Source organism: Passer domesticus, chromosome 1 (assembly GCF_036417665.1).
Source record: "Passer domesticus isolate bPasDom1 chromosome 1, bPasDom1.hap1, whole genome shotgun sequence".
Lineage (NCBI taxonomy): Eukaryota > Metazoa > Chordata > Aves > Passeriformes > Passeridae > Passer > Passer domesticus.
Genome location: NC_087474.1, coordinates 13,462,576 through 13,469,687, shown reverse-complemented (window position 1 = coordinate 13,469,687; position 7,112 = coordinate 13,462,576). Strand labels below are relative to the sequence as shown.

The 7,112-nt window shown below is 40.6% G+C and overlaps 1 long non-coding RNA gene across 1 annotated transcript; it reads left to right on the top strand.

Moving 5' to 3' along the window:
- Positions 1-51: 51 nt before the first annotated feature.
- On the top strand, positions 52-6,787 carry LOC135287104 (uncharacterized). Its single transcript, XR_010350974.1, has 3 exons — positions 52-475; positions 2,035-2,196; positions 6,575-6,787. It is a non-coding gene; the product is annotated as an uncharacterized LOC135287104 (long non-coding RNA).
- The last annotated feature ends 325 nt before the right edge of the window (positions 6,788-7,112 follow it).

Here is a 7,112-nt window from a genome sequence, read left to right as displayed (position 1 = left end):
GAGGACTGAGGCAGCTCCGTTACATCTGCACAAATCCACAGCCATCCACAAGTGGCACATGTGGTCATGGAGCTGGAAGGGGAAGATGAGATTGTCTTGAATGAACCATGAAAAAAAAATAATCTAAATGCAAGTGTCTGGTATGCTGTAGCAGAGCAGGTGAGTGTGCTGTGAACCTGAAGGTGTGGTGAGTGCTGCTTCACCAGCTGCTCTGTAAGCCGTGCAGTGCGGTCACACAGACCTTGGCTTTCATGGATTAATGCTGAAATTTTCAGAATATTCTAGGGAATTTGAACAACTACTCCCAAAGCACTCATGAGAGAATTGTCCATGCTTTTCCTGCCAGAATGAATGGAAAATATTCTTCTTTTCTGTGTTCTGGTTTACACAGAAGTAAACTTCTTTAGAGCTGGTGAGTGTGATGATGAACCTTCCACGAAGCATGAACTTCAGATGAGCTCCTTGGGGGCACCAGGTAACTGAAACATATAAACAGTACACAGGCATATGGCAGGTGAAAACCAAACTTTGTGGCTCAAATAATTTCCACAGGAATGAGCAGAGGGACTAAAACTTTAGTGGTAGAGAAAACATCATGGAAATATGGAGTGGAGAAAAAACAGAGAGGAAAACCAGATTATAGTGTAGGGGAAAAAAAAGCTGATGGAAAGCTTTCCAGGCAGAGAGCTGGCTGAAAGGAGGTTTGGAGCTGTGACAGAAGAATCTAATTCCACTTTGACTCTTATTCTATTCAGGAAGACAGGCTGTTATAAATTATTTCTAAATGGGGAGGTTTGCATCATAGGAATATTTTATTTTCTCCACAAAGAAGAAAAGAAAAAGACTCCAGTTTGGTTCAAATAGCTCAGGTCAAATAGATAAAAAATATTTATCAAGACTTTTCTACTTGTGTCTTTACAGTGTGCCCTTGCTGGGGTTTATCAATGCCAAGAGCATATCATAATTCTAGAAGAAGGGAGGCAAGGGACACCTAATAAATAAGTTACAGGGAAATTTATGCTTCCAGCCACCTGCTACCCAGTCAGCTGTGTTAATGCTTGGCAAAATCGAAGTCCCTGTGAGATTTCCTGTCTCCTGAATATTAGTTTCCCCTGTAGTAGGTAGATACCTCTCTAATGGGTTTCTGGCCACCTGCAGACCTGTCCAGCTGGGTAAATTGCATTGCATTGTAATGAACCTGCTTAAGCAACCAGGAGGAAAATTGCTTCAAAATTATTTCCATAATGGGAAAACAACCCCCTTAATTAAAATATTATGCTCTTAAGTATCAAAGAGAACAGTTAGGATCCCAAAACCACTTAATAGGAGCTTGCCTTTTTGTCCTATCTTAAATGGTAATGAGTGTAGCTGATGATACCATTGCAGCTCATATTTTACCAGGTCATACTAAGTTGTGTGATCTGTGTAGTGAGACATATGGGGACATTGCAGGTATTATCTGGACATGCTGTTGGGATATTTTATTAAAATACATTTTCTAGACACAATGTTATGCACCTGGAGCCTAATGTATTCATAGTTAATAAATTCTAATGGATATATAAATGTGCAGAGAAAGTAAGGTCAGTGAGAAGGTAGATGTGCCCCATAAATAGCACACTCCAGAGTTTTTTGTCTATGTGCTGACAAATCTCACCCTCCTTTTATTTTCACCCTCCCCACACTGAAATACTCCTCCTGGGAAAAGTAGCAGAGGGATCCAATGAATATGTGATTCATGGAAACATCAAGGAGGAATGGAAAGGATAATCTAGTTTTTCACATTGCCATGTGACTTGTCACAGAGAACACTGTCACTGGAAAATCCTGACAGAAAAGAAGGAGGTGTTTCAAGCATGGCAAAGGTGATAGACAGGGACAGACATGTCTCACCAGAACAGCTGAGAAGGTGCTGGCCTTACTGGAAAAAACCTGCCTTGTATTTTTCTGTCACAATTTTATTATGGCAGATCTCTGTTTTAATCTGTGTCTTACAAAATTAAATGGTCCTTATCTTTCATCCCCATTTTGTAGGGATAGAACTGAGCTGCTATTACCAGGCAGACACTGGATGCTGTAGTTGTGGTCACTGGAGCTGTGGGATTTCTCCTTCAGCACCACACACTGTGTGGTTTCAAGTCCCTGCAGAGTCTGTTCGGGAGCATCCATTTTTCTGCAAGTGCATGCTGTAAACTGGTAAGTTTGGCTTTCCAAAGTTAAGAAGAGGAGAGTTTTCCAGAGGCTGGATCTGGGCATCACTCCATTTGCCTTGTGATGCCCCAGAGGGGCTGGGGTCCTCGTCTGCTCTGCTGCTCTCCCAGCAGCCAGGATCCAGGTGACTTTGGGTGGCAGAGATGGCTTGTGAGGTAGAAAAGGTCTTATATTTGCAAAGAGGAAGCTACTTTGCCACTTTTTTTTCATAATCATAAGAAAGTGAGAAGAAAGATTGGAAGTATGAACTTTGCTGACCCTTAGGTGTGACAAAATCACTTCATGGTCTTGATAAATACCTGCCTTCTCTGTGTGCCATTGCAGTGGAGCTGGTGCTTTTGCTTTTGGCTCTGGTTGAGTAAATATCATGATTCTGTCTGGGCTTGCCATCCTTCTAGCTCCTCCTGAGTTTCTAGAAGAACCTCTGTGCTGGGGCATTTCTCACTGGGCACATACTCCTGAACCCAGCATGGAGCAGTCAGCAGTTAGTGACAGCTACTGCAAACAAAATCCGTGCCAATTCTGACTTTGAAAGTTGAAATATAGCTTTTTTATTACCATTTCTGAGACTCTTCCCCTTTTGTGATCTTTCTAGGGCTACATGAAATGTGGTTAATTAACCTGCCATCACCTTATTTTCCGTGAATCCAGTCCCATTATCTACTTGGTATGCTGAAGCTTTTCAGTGATATATGTTCTTCCCCGTGCAGACATTTTATTTAACCTCTTGGTAATCTACTGAGTTAATTCAGTTTTACATGAGTTGTTTTGGCTTTTTTTTTTCCTTATTAAGACTATTCTTAGTCTTAGTTAGTGGTCTTACTATTAATTTGGAAGCAGAAAATCCACATTACTGTAAGGTCCCCTGGATGGTCACCTTCGTTTTGATTTTTAACCCTGGTCTGGACTTGTCCTTGTTTTTGTGGAAAGGCTTCTCTGTCTTTGCAGAATATACCTTACAATATCTCACTAACCAACATTTTTTTCTTAGATCTTAGGGATTTTTCATCTGTTGTCCTACGTTTTCAGTGAAAAGGAAAAGTACAAAAAGAGGAAATTTGCATTTAATAAAGAGGCTATGGAAAATTGAAGCTTGAAAATGTCCTCCTGCTTGAGGGAACCTTAGGATAGTGAAATAAATAGGTAAAATTTAGATTAAATGGAGAAAGATAGCTACCACTGCAATGCAGTGAAATGGAATTAAGGAGTCTGAGTGATTCTTTCTTGTAAAGGTCAACATCATTGACTGAATTTTTGTGAACCTAATAAATTCTAAGATATGCTATAAATAGGAGCATCTCAAGGGCAATACTTAAGTCATTCAATTGAAAAATGAGACAAAATAAATAGTAAAATGATAATGAGAAATGGCAAATCAAGTTAAAATGGTACGTTTAGACCTGGCTTTCTTGATAATACAATTTTGAAATGTTACCAAATCAATTCTTATTTAGAATGCATTTTGGAAGGAGATTAATTTACTTTGGATACAAACTAGGTTTCTATACAGGTTTTCAATGATGCCAACATTATGTGCATTTGATTATTTCTAAAAACTCTCAGAACAGTGGAAATCTGTATTTACATATTTGCAATTTGATATGAATTTTGACCTGTAAATTCAATATTTTATAAGAAAATGAACTAATGTATTACCACACACTACATTCATTGTAGAATGACAACATTTTATTTTAATTTTCACTGATAAAAGTACAGTTTATTAGTATGGAGGATAATTAGTAACAGGCTTGTAATAAATATTCTCAAACTGTTTTTTTTTAAATCAAAAATTCAGGGAATTCATACAGTTAATACTTTGTAGGAGATCAAAACAAATTATCCTGGTGGTCCATTCCTATTTTAAATTATAGTCATAGCTTTATAGAAAAAGTTCACCAATTTTATATTCGTGTATAATATTTATTTTTAGTCTATGAATCAGACTTGAGTCTTGTCTTTTTTCAGGAAGAAGAGTGTCAATTCTCAGCATCCAAAAATGTTCTGTTCCCAGCTCCTGTAAAAGCTCCTGTTGTGCATTTCATCCTGACTGTAAAAATTTCATTGTCCCAAGATCACGTCATGATTCAGAGATCGAGTTTGTCTTTGATGAATTTGGGTCTTGATCAAGTAATTATATTATCAGGAGATGAAGAGGAGCTGGAGAAGGGATTTGAGCTGTTGGCTGCTGTCTGCATCAGTGCAGATGATGGCAGCTGCCTCCTGGCCTGGCTGGCTCCTGGCTGGGTTCTGCCTCCACTGATGATGCTCCACCTTCACCAGGCAGCCAGGAACAGCGTGTCCTCAGCAGAACACAGGCTTTGACAGGCATCTCTCAGATGGAGAGCTAAAATTCAAACAAACCCAGGTAGCCCTGGGTCTGTAGGTGTATATTTTACAAAGCTATCTCTGATAATAATTTATGTAATATTTATCCACTTTCCTGAGCTAGCGCTTGCTGGTCAGAGTGGTGAAGGACAGCATCCAGATCATCTCTGTAAGCTGAACTGTCATGTTAAACTGCAGCAGAAGAAAAATGGCAAGCTGTGGATATATTTTCTATTATATAATCCACTTCCTTGGTTTAGAGATCTTTTTCATCCCCCTGTCCCTCAGATAGATATGCTATACTTCCAAATGAATGCATTTGGACTACAGCTTCAGCCTTTTTCCACTTGTTTGTCTGCTGGGAACACACGCAGCAGATCAAGGTAAAGCAATAACAGGAAAGCATCTGAGCTTAGAAGCACAATAACCAGAGGCACTCTCACAGAGCAAGTGGTAAGGTCATGGAGAAGTCACAAGGAGGGCAGGACCTAGAAGAAAAAAAGACTGAAACAGGATATGTACACAGAAATAATGCTGATAACATCTTTGTCTTGTGTTCAAAGCACTCTGGCCCCTAACAAACAAGAACAGTGTGACTTGATGGGTAGGAAATAAGAGATGGAAGAGTAGCAGGTGGCTCTGGGCATCTGTAATTCTTGTCTAGCAGAAGTCAGGGTGGTGATGGAGACTGGCTGACTCAGGTCAAAAGGACTCAGGATGGCAGCAGATGTGCAAGAGGCAGCAAAATGCCTGAGGGCACTGGGGGAAACAGCTGAAGCAGCTGTTGGTGTTGCAGGAGCAGAGGACCAGGACAAGCATCTGGCAAGCATCAAACCAGGAGAGGAGCCATCCCTGCAGCAAATCATACCAGTCAAACTGGCTCTTGTTCCCCACTCTAGAAACCTTTAGTCAAGCAAATTTCTTTCACCTAACTGTGTGAGTTTTACTTTATTTCTGTGTACTGAAGGTCTTATAGATCAACCAAAAATAAGCTGGGTGTTCTTAAGTTCTGTAACATGAAGTCAAGAATGACTAGGACAGAAAAAAATGTGAAATAAGTTTAGTTTAACCTTGGCAGGTAGCTCAGCCTCACAGAGACCCTGGCTCACTCCCCCACAGCAGCTGGGCGAGGGCACGAGAAGGGCAACAGTGAGAAAACTCATGCACTGCTACATCAGCACAACAGACCCAGACACATCCAGACTCCAGTGGAGTTTGCCTGTTATATTCACCTTGTACCCTCCCACTAAAAATGGCCTTTTTTGCTTTTGAAAACCATTAGGAAAACTTGTTGATTTTTTATCTTTAGGGCAATTGCAATGAGGTATTCCAAAAGAGAAAATAAATACTCAAACCACTACTTTTCAGCTTGTTTTGAGAAACCTAACAGCCAGACAGAGCTGTGCTCTGTAATTATGGTATCCAAGATAGATGAAGCTAAATAGTTTTTGTATAGATTTCTGAAAGATCAATATGGCTGCTTCTTTTTTAAGCCTCTCCTGTGACATAGATAGATACATAGCTAGAAAAGTTGTATATTTGCCTGCTGCAGATGTGGGAGAATTTCTGACAGGTTCCCTAAATGTACTGAAAAAAAAATAAATAGAGCTTTCATTATATTCTCTGACATGGAAAAGTTTAAGATATCACCTATAAAAGTAATGTACTGGTTTCTTCTGTAAAAGTGTTCTAGCTTTTGGAGGAAAGAAGATCCTCTAAGTGTATGGTATTTGATACCTAATCTTGTACCTAATAATTTGAAGGGGTATTGGTAATGATAGGTGATTTTCTTTGTCTTTCACAAACCCCAGGGACAGCAGAAGTGAAGGTCATCATCCAAGACCTGCTTTTGTATCCGAGTCCTGTCATATATTTTCTTGAGATCTGAATTTTAACAACAAACTGAAATGCAGTTTGAATCCCACTGTTCTTTTTCCTTCATAGGGGGAATACAGAGGATCAGAAAACAATGCCAGGAAACCCTTGCATTTATTTTTAGGCTTATTCGTTAACGGTTTTCCCTCCTCCCCTCCAGACAAACTCCTGCTGAAGCTGATGGCTGAGGATTGCAAAACCTGCCCCTTTCTTGTGTGTTCTGCTCTTGGCTGATCTGAGGGCCTGGAGAAGTTCAACAGTTCAGTGAAGCACACAGCAACCCCCTCCCCACAAGGGCAATGCACTGCCCACATGAAACTGTGATTGTGATTAAAACAGAAAAGTGGTAGCTGGAAAGAATCTAAATGCACATTTCCTCCTGTCACTGTGTGGTTTTTGCACTTACCAGATGGCAGTTTCATACTTGCTGTGAATCCTCCTGTGTGCCCTGTGGGCAAAAAAGGCAGTCCAGCCTTTCTCCCTCTCTGCTCCTCTCCTTGCTGGCTCCCTTGGGCATGATCTGGCAGAAAATTTAGCTCCCAAAAATGGCTCAAAGAGCAGCTGTGGTCTGGTTGACTGTGTGGCTGCACCAGTGGCAATGCCAGTGCCAGCAGTGGGGTGGGATCCTGGGATGGTGGGATAACACTTGGTTGGTGGCCATGCAGTCTTCAGGCGGCTTGAACAATTTGTGATGTATG